The sequence below is a fragment of the Puma concolor genome, chromosome C2, assembly GCF_028749965.1.
Source record: "Puma concolor isolate L17-30 chromosome C2, mPumCon1.1.hap2, whole genome shotgun sequence".
NCBI lineage: Eukaryota > Metazoa > Chordata > Mammalia > Carnivora > Felidae > Puma > Puma concolor.
The window spans coordinates 45,089,292-45,102,237 of record NC_141675.1 but is presented as its reverse complement, the minus strand read 5'-3'; the positions used below and the strand labels follow the sequence as shown (position 1 = coordinate 45,102,237).

Below are 12,946 nucleotides of genomic sequence, written 5' to 3'. Positions count from 1 at the left end.
GGTATATGGGTAGGGGTGGGAACTGGGTAAGAGGAGACATTAAAAAAAATTTTTTTTTAATGTTTATTTTTGAGAGAGAGAGGGACAGAATGTGAGAAGGGGAGTGGCAGAGAGAAAAGACGGAGAGACACAGAACCCGAAGCAGGCTCCAGGCTCTGAGCTGACAGCACAGAGCCCAAAGCGGGGCTCAAACCCACGAATCATGAGATCGTGACCTTAGCCAAAGTCAGACGCTTAACAAACTGAGCCACCCAGGTGTTTTTTTTTTTTTTCTTCTTTTTAAGAGGAGACATTTAAGAAAATATTATCCTTGGGTCCAGTAGCCTCTGACACATAATTTACATTCATGTTAGAATTTCGGTTATATTTTTTAGGTCAGCATTAAAGTTGATTAATGATTTATTTTCACTGCAATTTCACTTTTTTATTTACTCATAGGTAATCACAAAAAGTCTCCCTAGAGTGACTTAATACTAGGAAAATAACTCCTGAGAGTAAATCAAATAAACCCTCTCCCTTCAGCAATAAGGATGCCTGCAAACAAGTCCAGTACTCCTAGGACACTGCTTACTCAGATTCTTGGTGTTGGCATTATTCATGATGGCACTTGCCGAGGTGAGCTTCTGGGGCATCTCAGTTTCTCCTGGATTTAGGTGATGTTGGGGAGTGATGGGAAGGAGAAAAGACCACTTTCTGGGACTTCTTGGAAGAACTTGGGCTTTTGATTCAGTTGCTTTTTCTCCCACTGGAAAGAAAAAGTTACCCAATACATGCTCATGTAAAAATATAAATAATACAGAAGTGAATTAAATAAAAAGTTAAAGTCCTTTTTCTTTTGCCATCTTCCAACCCCACTCCTCTCCCCAGAAGTCGAGTATCTTTCTAGAACCTTTTTCTATATATAGGTAAGTACACAGAAAACACATAAATGTAAATAAAACACATATCTCTTTACATAAATGGGAACCTGTTAGAATTATGCATATTTTTATGTTCCTTTTTTATTAACAGTGTTTCTTAGATCTCTGTGTTTGCACACAGAGAGCTATCTTATTCTTTTAGATTTTTTAACGTTTGTATTCATTTTTGAGAGAGAGAGAGAAAGACAGAGCGTGAATGGGGGAGGGGCAGAGAGAGAGGGAGACACAGAATCTGAAGCAGGCTCCAGTCTCTGAGCTGTCAGCACCGAGCCCAACACAGGGCTCGAATCCATGAACCATGAGGTCATGACGTGAGTCAAAGTCAGACACTTAAGTGACTGAGTCACCCAGGCGCCCTTAGATCTTATTCTTTTTAATGACTACATGTGGTCCATAAGGTAGCTGGGTATACCGTATTTGTGTAACTAGTTTTCCATGCATGGACATTCATGTTGTTTGCAGGTTGCGTTTTTGTTGGTTTAGTTGCTATTAGAAACTGTATTCCAATATTATTCTACCTCTTTTAAGCTGCTAAAAACCCTCCTTCGGTGTGCCCTTGCCCTCTGCAGGAATCAGGGCTGAGTGAGAAGAATAGAGAAGTCAGAGGATGCAATCAATCCCTTTTCTTCCTGCTCGCTGATCGCTTCCTTTCCCCTTTCCATCTCCCACCTGAGTTCGGTCCAATGTACAAAAGGAGAGCTCCCCCTGCTGGGAATGCCCTTCGCTTCCTCCCTCTCACCTGGGTAACTCCTTTCATCCTGCAAGCCCGGCCTCGGCCTCGAATTTTATCTTCCAAGGCCAGGCCCCACCGCTCTGGTAAGTGGGCCCCTCCTCTCTGCTCTCTTGGCTCCGGCTCCATCCCAGATCATTTTAAAATCGCCTGCCTGTACACCCAGCCCCTGAGGGGAGGGAAGGAACTCACTGTGGTCACCGTGTGTCTTCAGCTTCTAGTAGCATGATTAGCATGTTGCCCAGAGACAATACAGGTGACCTGAACTGCGGGGCCTCCAGGTGAGCAACTCCTGACATAATGTACGCTTGGTCTAGTTACCTTTAAATGTGTGTTGAAGCCGACATTAGATTACGAATCATCTGGATAGCATCTGAGATGGAACCAGGTGTCCAGACGAAGAATAACATTGCAAAAAGGTTATAATAACACACACGGTTGCCAGCATCGGTCAGTCCCCTCTGTGGCCTTCCTCACTCTCATGACATCCATGGGGATCATTCTGATCTCGGCAGTAGGCTCCAACAGACTCAAGAAGAGCAGTACCTGTTCTGCAGGTTCTATTTTAAATTTTTATTAGCATTTTCACCCATGCCCTGCCTGCTATCTCTCAGGCATGTTGCTCCCACACAACCGGTTCAGTTATTCCCTTCCCAGCAGCAGCCCTGCCCATCCTCACGCCTCTGTCAGGGCTGCTGGGATGTGAAGGGCTTCCCGCTCCCAACTCTGTGACACAGAGACGGCCGGCAGGCAAACAGCTGGGGCCCGAAGGGGACTGCATTTCTGTAGCCTGCTTGACCTGGGAAAGCAGAGCAGGAGAGGAGGGAAGGCAGAGAGCACAGAAGGGCTGGAGAGAGAGGCAACCTGAAGCAGCTGGTGGGTCAGACCCCAGAGTTGAGGCTGACATTTTGAATCCTGAAACTCCAGACTATAAGGTATCCTGGGGATCAGCTGGTAAGTATTGGAGCCAATGCACAGCTTGGGTGCGGGCAGGGAGGACACTGTCCTACGTAAAGCACAACGCATTCCAACTCCACCCCTTCCACCAGACTGTTGCTTCCTAATTCAACCTGCGTAGAAATTCTGGGGTGACTTGGGAGTAGGCCACAATTTCCCACTCTGGCTTACACAGCTGGCCAGGAGGAAACTCTTATCTATACAGTGGCCCCAACAGTGAGGGAGGAGGGAGAGGAGGGTGGAGGAGGAGGAGGAAGAGAGGAGACGGTGGAAGAAATGGTGTGGACTGGGGCTTCCTCCTAGCCTTCATTCTGCAGACTCAAACTGACACCTAGAAAGGTGAACACCCGCCCAAGTCACTCGGATGCTAAACCCGTGATAAGCCTCCACACTGGTCTCTGCTCTTTTCCGTGTCCCACGTTTCTGAGAAGGTAGAACAGGCATCAGCCACACTTCTGGGATAATCTAGGTCTCGGGGAGGGGTGTAGTATGGCTAAAATGCCTCTTCGGCCAGCCTTGCAATTCCTCATATACAGAGTCTCATATATCAGAGAGTTTTACTCTCTGATCTCATGTTTGGTTCTTTTACAAATGCAGACACCCTGGGGAGAAGCAACACAATCTCATCAGGAATCATTTCATTAAATCTTTTCTGTACAGGGGCACCTAGGTGGCTCAGTCGGTTAAGTGTCCAACTTCGGCTCAAGTCACGATCCTGCGGTCTGCAGGTTTGAGCTCTGCATTGAACTCTGTGCTGACAGCTCAGAGCCTGGAGCCTGCTTCGGATTCTATGTCTCCCTCTTTCCCTCTGTACCTCCCCTGCTCTCTCTCTGTAAAAAATAAAGAAACATTAAAAAATTATAAAAAAATCTTTTCTGTAAAGCAGATTTGAGCAAAGCTAAGGTGTAGACTAATAAAGGCCTGGGGAAGCTGTGTGTGTGTGTGTGTGTGTGTTAAGGTTTCCAACACTCTAAGGGAATACAGATGCCCAAAGGAAAGAGAGGTTTCAAGGTTTACTTCTTGCCTAGAGAGTATCTGACTCTTCCCCCGAGACAGTGTGTGCACAGTCACTCTGGCCACAAAGTGCAATATGGAGTCACCATAGTTCACATCCTGGGCTAGCTCTCCTACAACTAGAACCTCCCACTGACCCACATACTTCTTGGCAGTGCACAGGAAGGTGAGTCTATGCTGATCAGCTGATTCGTTCTTTAAAGTGGAAGACAGCCAGGGAGATGCGTCAGCCACTGTCTTTGGCAGCAGAAGGTGGGAGAGCCTCCCTTTCGAGCAAGGTGCATCCTGGGCCAAGAGCTCGTTTCGGGCTCCTGAAGTCATGTGCTTGTTCCCATGAAGTAAGGAGCCCCCTTTCCTTCCTCATAGGTGGACTTACAAGGTCATTGCTTTGCTCCAAAGGGGTCTCTCTAAACCCTGGCAAGTGCTCACATTCTGGTGGCTCTACCTTTAATGGTTATTTTAGGTTGCTTCTAAGCTTTGTCAAGTCTCCACACATCTCCTAAGAGAAGTCCAGAATGGAAAATAAACATGGTACTATGATAGCTGAGCATGTCGGGAAGACTGTTTAGAGTCTGGCCCCCTCATTTTCTTCGTGTCCCTTGTGAGGATGAATAAAAGAAAGTAATGTATCCAAAGCTCTCTGAGCTCCTTGGGGAGAGGGATTACGAATGCCCAGATTCCGTGGTTATACAGGGCATTTAATAATACACTAACAGCTAGACTTTCCCCTCCTTGGCAGAATTTGATTACATGAATCTCCCAAAGGTCTCCTCTGAAATAGAATTTTCTAAAAGTCAACAAAAGTGGAAAACATTACAGTCTTCCAATAATGACTGACCCCAGGCGAGGTTCTGCTAAATCTGGGGGAGGGGCTGCATTTCCTATGGGACTCACAGAATTTTCTTCCTCTCTGGAAAGTCTCAAAGACTGGAGCGGTAATGGGAAACACAAGAGCGAGTTTGACTACTGAGACTTAATAAGGCCTGACATTTCTATGCCTAATCCTCATATATATTCCATTATGGTGATTTTCAAGACAGACACTAAAATGAGTCCCTCTTATGTACATGGCAGGGGGCGGAGGGGTGGTGCAAGGCAAGGGGTGAAGGAGGAGAAACTATAATCGTAAAAATAAGAAAAATCACAATTAATCCCAACCAAATTTCTGGAGAGGCCAGCACTGACTTCTAGTTCTCAAAACACTGCCCCTTTAACTTATCTGCCAGGTTTCAGTGAAATCCTAAACTATGTTCTCATATACTTAAAATACGAAATCCAATGTAAAACCAAATGTTTTAGAAGTAGAGACGCAAAATGACATTGTGGAAAGCTGGGAGAAAGAAGGTTTGGTAAGTCGACTCTTTAAAATATCCGAGCCTGCCTGGGCCTGGACAAGGGAGGAATTTGGACCCCAGCTGCCCAGCTTCTCCCTGTGGCTGCTCAGACATCCTTTGGTGGCTCTGGTGGCAAAATAAACAAAACAAAAACAAACAAAAAAAACCCCCAAAACACGAAACAAAACAAAAACCAACATATAACTTGCTGCACAAAAACTGAGCTGCTCCAAATTGTAACCGTTAGAATGTGCAGAAAATCGCGACTATATTCACGCTGGCCCCATCAATGGAAGATTACATGTCTCATGTAAAGCTGCAGTACCGTCCACCCTCAAACAGGAGTAATTTTGTGCTATTTTTGGATGGTGTGGTTCTTTAAAACAAAGTGATAAATTAAAGTGGCCTCAGTAATGCAGCAAAAATGTTCAGCTGTTTTAAGGCAAATGGAAAATGTGGTCTTCGTGTACAAAGGAGGAGTCAGCAGATGGAAAGGTTTGGAGTCGGCTCTCGACTGAGTTCAAAAGAATTTCAGCCAGTCAGTCTGGTGTTGAACTTTGGAAACTATGCTGTGCCCCAAATTGTGGCTGGGCACGAGGAGTTATTAAGGAGAATTGTTTTTTTCTTCTGGAATTTCCAATTAATAGAGAATTCCTTGAGGGCAGGCACAATGCCTGTTTTTTCATGATAGGACCCTGACTTGCCTAGCCATGTTAATGGTCCACCTTCTCCGGCTCTCCCAGACCACTCAAATGGCTCAGTTTCGGTCACTGGCGGCATCCGTCACCTCTTCCAATGTTCTCCAAATCCAGGCCCTGCTTCTCCGCATTTCTCTTAGCTAAACCCTACATCCCACGCATCCTTCAAGGTCCAAAGTAAACCCTCGGTTGTTTCTTAAAGTCTTCAGCCTGTGCTGGCCCCTCCTTTTTTCCTCTCCTATTGCACTTAGGGTTGGATCCCGGGGAGGAGTTTGGCTGAGCAGCAGGGAGAAGGAGAACATCCAAAATAGCAAGGGCAAAGGCAGAGTGGGTACACCCCAGTGATGCTGAGGACGGGGGAGAAGGGGAGAGAATGAGGGGAGGAGGAAGGCGGTCTTAGAAGATGGATACAAGTTAAAGTCTAGGTCACTCCGTGCCTGAGTGGGTCATTTGGGGGCAAAGGAGGTCATGTGCTGGAAAGCTGGGTTCCTCTACTTGCAGAGACCTCCCTTTGGTGAGTGCCCATAGTATCCGTAAGTCAAATAAGTGAATTTATGCTAAACCCATCAAACCTAAATCAAAGTGGTGCATTGGCATGAGGAGGGGACGAAGTAAAGGGAGTTTCAGGAAGTCTTTCTGAATTAGGGTCTCCCCCACAATCCCCTCCGCAACACCAAGTTCTTTTGTTGCTGTTGTGCTGTATCAGTTGGAGCCTGGAGAGGTACATGTATGCATGGGTGTCTGGCTCCCTCCCTAGGCTGTATGCTCCCTGGACAGGGATGTGGTTGTTTCACTCACTGTCGTATCCCCAGGGCCAAGCCCAACACCTCAATACATATGTGTGAGATAAATGAAGGAGTTCACCCTCGATGAGCTGGTAGCATTTAAAGAGCGCTTTACAAAGAGTGTTCTGGCAATGGTGTGCTGTGCTGGGCGGGGGAGAGGGGGAGAGGGGGAGAGAGGGACAGGCTCAGAACCACAGCTTCCGTAGCATATCTTCTGGACTTGAGAAATTTCTGGGATTTGTTGTTGCGTTGTATTTCTTGCCTAGGAGAAAACTCCTCTTCTCAGTCCTAGCAGGATCTTCCCGGAGAGCCCTCCATGCAGCAGCAATTAACTTCATCATGTTTGGTTCAACATGATTCATCTTAATAACAAGATTTATTGTGTGCTTGGTGTATGGTAGACACTGTCCTAAGGACTTGACAGGTTGTTAGTCTGAGTTCTCCAGAGGAACAGGAACAATAGGATATATACACACATGTAAAAAAAAAAGATTTATTAAGGAGATTGGCTCACGTGACTATGGAAACCGAGAAATCCCAAGGTCTGCATCTGGCAAGCAGGCGACCCAGGAGAGCCAAGGGTATAGTTCTAGTTCAAGTTGCGTCTGAAGGCAGAAGACGACTGATGTCCCAGCTTCAAGACCGTCAGGCAGGGCGAGAGAGAGATCTTCAGTGGATGGGAGGACACCCACCCACATCAGGGAAGGCCATCTGCTTTACTTAGTTTACTGATTCAAATGTTAAGCTCTTTCAGAGCAAGCTTACAGACACACAGAACAATGTTTGACCAAATAAATACCTGGGCACCATGTGGCTCAGTCAAGTTGATACATGAGTTATCCATCACACATGTGTTAGTTCAATTAACCCTCACAACAATTCTATGAAATAGAACCATTACCCTCATCATTTGGGGGAGCCAGGATTTCAGCCTGACAATAGGTTTCAGACACTGTAGTATTATGTATTTCACCCTGCCTTGGAAAACCATCCTAGGGCTTTCCTTCACACTTGCAAGTGATTTTCATTTTATTTTATTGAATAAGATAACTTAGCAACAAATAAAAATTTTAAAAATAGTTCATTTTTATGTGTTACTTTCTGGTTCTCACACACTTCTACATGTAATTTCAAGCAGAGCCTGGTTTGCCTCAAGTTTATACGCAAATTTAGAAGTAATGATGGCATAAACTGTCACCCTCACCTGGCCCTAGTCATGAGTAAAACCAGCATGAAATGATTACCAACTAATTGTACTAATTATTCTTTAATGAATGCTTAATATACAACATTCGCTCGGTTTGTGGTTCACTTTCCTGAACAGGAGCCAAAAAAAGTGAGTCTATGAGTTACCATAGAAGATATTTACATCAGATTCTCTTCAGATCAAGGGAATATGAGAGATGTCAAATGTTGGATCTGAGAGATAGGAATACAGATAATTTTCTCTTGGTCTCCCTTTTTTGCCCTTTTTTGCATATCCTAATGGAAACCTCTGTAATTCACCTTAGGTTTTTTTAATGTTGTACAATTATAGCACTAATTAAAAGAAGACAAAACTGGGCCGAACCGCCCATAAGAAACACTTCTATGGCTGCAGGACCATCAGGGCTGGTGGTCTATATGCCACCCATGCTCCCAAAGACCCTTTAGTGGCCTTTCTTATGCCTCAACCCACAACAGGGCCAGAACATATTGATGTGGGATCCCCACATCAATATCCCAACATACTGGTTTTCTCTGAGATTAGAAGTTATTTCGTGACAGGCCAAAGAACAGAACCCAGGCTTCCTGATTCCCCACTCTCTTATCTGTTAATTATATCCCAAATGAGCCAGCTTCCTGAATTTTTTTTTTTCTAGGAAGGTTTATCACATGCATTTTCCTGCTTTGTATTGGGTTCACGGGTTCATGGCTGTAGGAACCGAAATACGGTAATTAGGTGCAGGGTAGCAAAAATACAGTGTGCCCTCGCCCTCCTCACCCATGGTGGACATCATTGATGGGTCAGAAAACGCTCTTCCTTGAGCTCAGCTTTCCTTCAGATCCTTCTCAACACAGTGCTCCAGGTAACCACTACAAACAGCTGGCTCCAGATGAACCTACTTGCTCTGCCTGGGTAGGGTGGGGATGTCAACACTGATTCTTTTTCTATCTGGACTTGCTTCTAACACTAATCATGGCTATAAAACCTGTACTTCTTGCTCACTCTGCTTGAGAGAACAGATTTTGAACAGGAGTACTCAAGCTGGAAGCTACTTTCATCCCAAAGCAGGTTCCGGACACAGGAGAGCTAGGGAATCCCATCTAACCTGTTTATTGTGCATGCTTAGAAAGCCTTAAATGATCAGTTCAAGCTCCCACAGCTGGATTCAGGACAGAGCAGAAACCAGCCCCCGGCAAGCAGACGCTTCGTCCAGTGCTCTTCGCCACTGCCTATCTGACTCTGGGCTTTATCAGACAGAACAGAGAAAATGTTCCTGGGATCGGACATGTGTAAACACTCCTCCATCACCCTGGCCATGGCCGCTTGCCAAAACAGGAATGAGGCCAGATTTAGTGGGTCCTTCAGCCCGGTGACCCTGGTGGAAACAAGCCCCTGATATAGAACAGAGAGAGCCAGAGAAAAATGTGCTGTCCTACAAAGAACAAAGCCTGGGATGATTCATTCTCCTGATCCTGGTGATTTACCACTGGATGCCGGTCACTCATACATGGCTGTCAGCAACTTTGCAGAAATTCTAATCTGGATGCTTGTCCTGAACACATAATTCCCTAGTTACTTCCTCATGGTTCCCAAACATTCAGAGATTTCCTGGGAATGCTTTCCTGGTTGGCCTGCTAGTACTTTGCAAGAGACTTTTTTAAATACCAAATAGCCGGGGGGGCCTTGGGTATAACTTGCTTAGCTTCCCTGGACCTCAGCTTTCTCATCCCTAAAAATCAGAAATTGGACTAGCTTGACTTGCAAGTCTCTTCTGGCCTTGAAGTCCTAGGACAAGACACATTTGAGGAAACACTTTTAGATAGAAAACTCAAACAAGTGTTTCCTAGATCTTAAAACTTGGCTGGTTACCTATGTATTGACGGGACCAGGCAGATAGGTGGGCATAGCCTCTGGGGAGGAACCCACCATGTTCCCACTTCACTGCATTTGGTCTCCAGCCACTCCATGGAGGGATCACTAATGCTCAGATCACTAGTGATTTATTTCTTGCCAAAGTTAGTTAAGCACTTATAAAGAAAACTAAATTATATAAGCACCATGAATGTATTATGAAAAACAACACAGAATATGTATGTATCAAGTCTTATGTATATAAGTGAACATCTACATACAAACAATATGCCGTTTGTAAGGGGACATATTCTAAGTGGTTTTTTCCTAGGTGTGTAAATTTTTATAGAAATGGAATCAATTGGAACACATTACTCAGTTAAGATGCTTTTTGCACTGAACAGTAAGTAGGTCTTGGAGTCCTTTACCATGTCAGCTCATGAATCTTTTTAAATGGCTACAGAGGATTCATTGTGTGGATCTATCATGTTTAAACTACTCCTTTTTGTGAATCACCTCCCCATTGGTGGATATTTAGTCTGCTTCTAGGGTGTTGCTATTTCAAAAAAATATTGCAATAAATAATAAATTTTTGCAACAAAAATAAATTTGTGCCCATATATTTGACCATTTCTCTAGGATAGATATACCTAGAAGAAAAACTATTGGTTTTACAGAAATGCACATCTTACATTTTGAAAAATTCTGCCAGATTGTCCTTCAATATGGCAATACTAATGGAAGTAACCATTTCCCCATCATCTCATTGATCTTTCATTGTTGTTTTATATTTGCATTTTCTTTAGTACTAGCAAGATTGAGCACATTTGCATGTTTTTTTTTTTTTAGCCATGTATATTTCTCTCATGGATTGTCTATTTATGCCCTTTGCATATTTATTAGATTGCTTTTTGTTATCAATTTATAAGAATGTTAAAAAAATGTTTTTAATGAGCTCATGTACTCACCACCAAGGTTTGATATTATTGACTCATGGCCAATATATTCTCCTGTCCACTTGTACCACACGCATGGATTGTTTTGAAGCAAATCCCCAATATCATACCATTTCATTTTTAAGTAAAGCTAAAAGATCAAAGCTCTTAAAAATATCCAAATCATATCCAAAAAGAAAAATAATTTCCTTAATATCACTAACCATCCAGTATTCACATTTCCTTCATTAGCTCTTACATTTAAAAACACAAAAACAACAAAAAAAAAAACACCTCAAGGTCAAATACCCAGTAAATTTCCTAATCTCATAAATCTTTAACAATTTGAATTCAGGCCCAAAGAAGGCCTATGAATTTTAATTGGTTAATAGGCCTTGTAAGGGGCGCCTGGGTGGCGCAGTCGGTTAAGCGTCCGACTTCAGCCAGGTCACGATCTCGCGGTCCGTGAGTTCGAGCCCCGCGTCAGGCTCTGGGCTGATGGCTCAGAGCCTGGAGCCTGTTTCCGATTCTGTGTCTCCCTCTCTCTCTGCCCCTCGCCCGTTCATGCTCTCTCTCTGTCGCAAAAATAAATAAACGTTGAAAAAAAAAATTAAAAAAAAAAAAATAGGCCTTGTAAGTCTCTTAATTTGTAGATTCTTTCTCCTATTTGTTGAATTCTGGTTATTTTTCCTTAGAGTTTCCCACAGCCTGGATGTTGCTGATTGCATCTGATAGTATCATTTAACATGTTCCTGTAACTGTGTGTTTCTTGAGTATTTGTATCTAAGGCTTGCTTATATTATTCAAGATGGAGGTTTTGACAAGAATACCTTATAGGTATGTTGTGTATTTCCAACAAGGCCAGGTGACTCTGGCTGTCTCTTTGTGAGGTTAGCAGCCATTCCTGATTGTGTTAGTCTGGGCCCACCCAGGAAACAGAAATCACACATGAATCCAAATATTGGGGGGGGGGGGTGGTAATATAAAAAATTATTAACTATGATAGGAGAGCAACTATGAAGAAGTAGAAATCTCTACGTTACCCTAGGTCTTGGTAAAAGGAGATTAGAAGTGGGGTTCCCTGAAGGCTGGGGAACTTAGCAGGAGCAGTTCTGGTTGCAGCACACTAGATGAAGGAAGTTAAGTTCACTGGGCTTCCCCACCAGAGCTAGTCCACAGTCATCAGGCAAGCCAGAAAGAACCCATGGATGCAAGCAAGCACGGATGCAGGATGCCACTATGGGTGGAAGGCCTGTTGTGCAGCATTTACGTTGGGAGGACGGTAGGAAGCAATGTTCTCAGGCCCAGGGTAGCTGATGGTGGAGAAGAGCGCACAAGGGGAGCTGGGGCTCTGCAGCGGTGGGAGGCCTGGAATGCACAGCGTCCACATCACAAGTGCTGAGGTGAAGGTGGTCACTGGGCCCAGGCTGGGGCCCTGAGGTCTCTCTCTGAGGGACTGCACATCCTAAGCACATGGCTGAAGCAGAGCAATCACTGTTGAGGGGCCATGCAGCTAGAGCAGGAAAAATACGCAGATATGGACTGAGAGAAGCCCCCCTCCTCCAGCGACGTCCCTCCTGCGCCCTCTACTGACAAAGCCTAACATCGCACTCATTGTAAAAGATGCTTCAAGAGTCCAATCCATTATTACAGAGCAGGTACTGAAGGGTGGATGGGAGGGCTGAGAGGAAATAAATTGTTAACTCACACCTTGATCAGTAGCTCAGTCCTTTATTCCATTAGGAGTTACAAGATAGTTAAATTCTAATTCTATCTTTGTTCACTAGCTGGAAGGCTCCTAGAGGAAGAAACTTCCTCCAGCTCTTTGGTTGCCCTGAGACACAGTATGTACAAGAAACTGGCTCTTTCTCCACGGTCACCATTTTTCCACTTCTCGCATATTTTAAGTCTTTAGGGCCCTAGTTTTCTTTGCTCGTTCACCAGGTCTGATGTGAACGCTCGCTAATTTTGGCTCCCCAGCATCCCCTTCTCTCTCTGGTCCAATGCCTGATTTCAGGTCAAAGCTATTATATTAGCATCTCTTGAATCCTGACTCTGCCTATAAATCCCCTGAACAGAACAAATAGGAAGTGGACCTTTTCATTCACAAATCACAGAACAGTCACAAACACCTTATGAAATGGGTGTCCTCATCACGGCTCCACAGATGGGCCACCTGAGGGCTTAGAGGAGAGAAGCCAGCACTTCCAGGTCCCCAGCTGGTAATGGGCAGAGCCGGGGCTAGATACGCTTAACTCCTGCGTCATTAGAGCTTGCCGGCCCTAGAAAGTCCCAGCCTTCTGCTTATTTCTCTCTAGGTGCCTTCAAATGCATTTGTTTCCTGACTTCCACCAGTTCTCCGCTTGCTTCTGAATTTCCAGGTCATGAGAAATGTTCTCTTAGAATCATCAGTAGGAACGCTCTTCCAGGATAACCTCCTCCAATATCCAGCCCAGGTCTTAACTCCCAGGCTGCAGTTTCTTCTCAAACAGGAGCCTAATTCCATTTAACCGCG

The 12,946-nt window shown here is 44.6% G+C and overlaps 1 long non-coding RNA gene across 2 annotated transcripts in view; it reads right to left on the bottom strand.

Moving 5' to 3' along the window:
- The window catches only part of LOC147577227 (uncharacterized), a 40,721-nt gene extending 37,319 nt beyond the window's left edge, over nt 1-3,402 (bottom strand). Inside the window, exons 1-2 of one of the 2 annotated variants that reach the window (XR_015255774.1) lie at nt 1,972-3,402; nt 572-745 (exon numbers count right to left, since the gene is read on the bottom strand). This is a non-coding gene — a long non-coding RNA (uncharacterized LOC147577227). The remainder of the gene's footprint in view (nt 1-571; nt 746-1,971) is intronic. The other variant, XR_015255773.1, reaches the window with a different exon arrangement.
- Between the last annotated feature and the right edge of the window lie 9,544 nt (nt 3,403-12,946).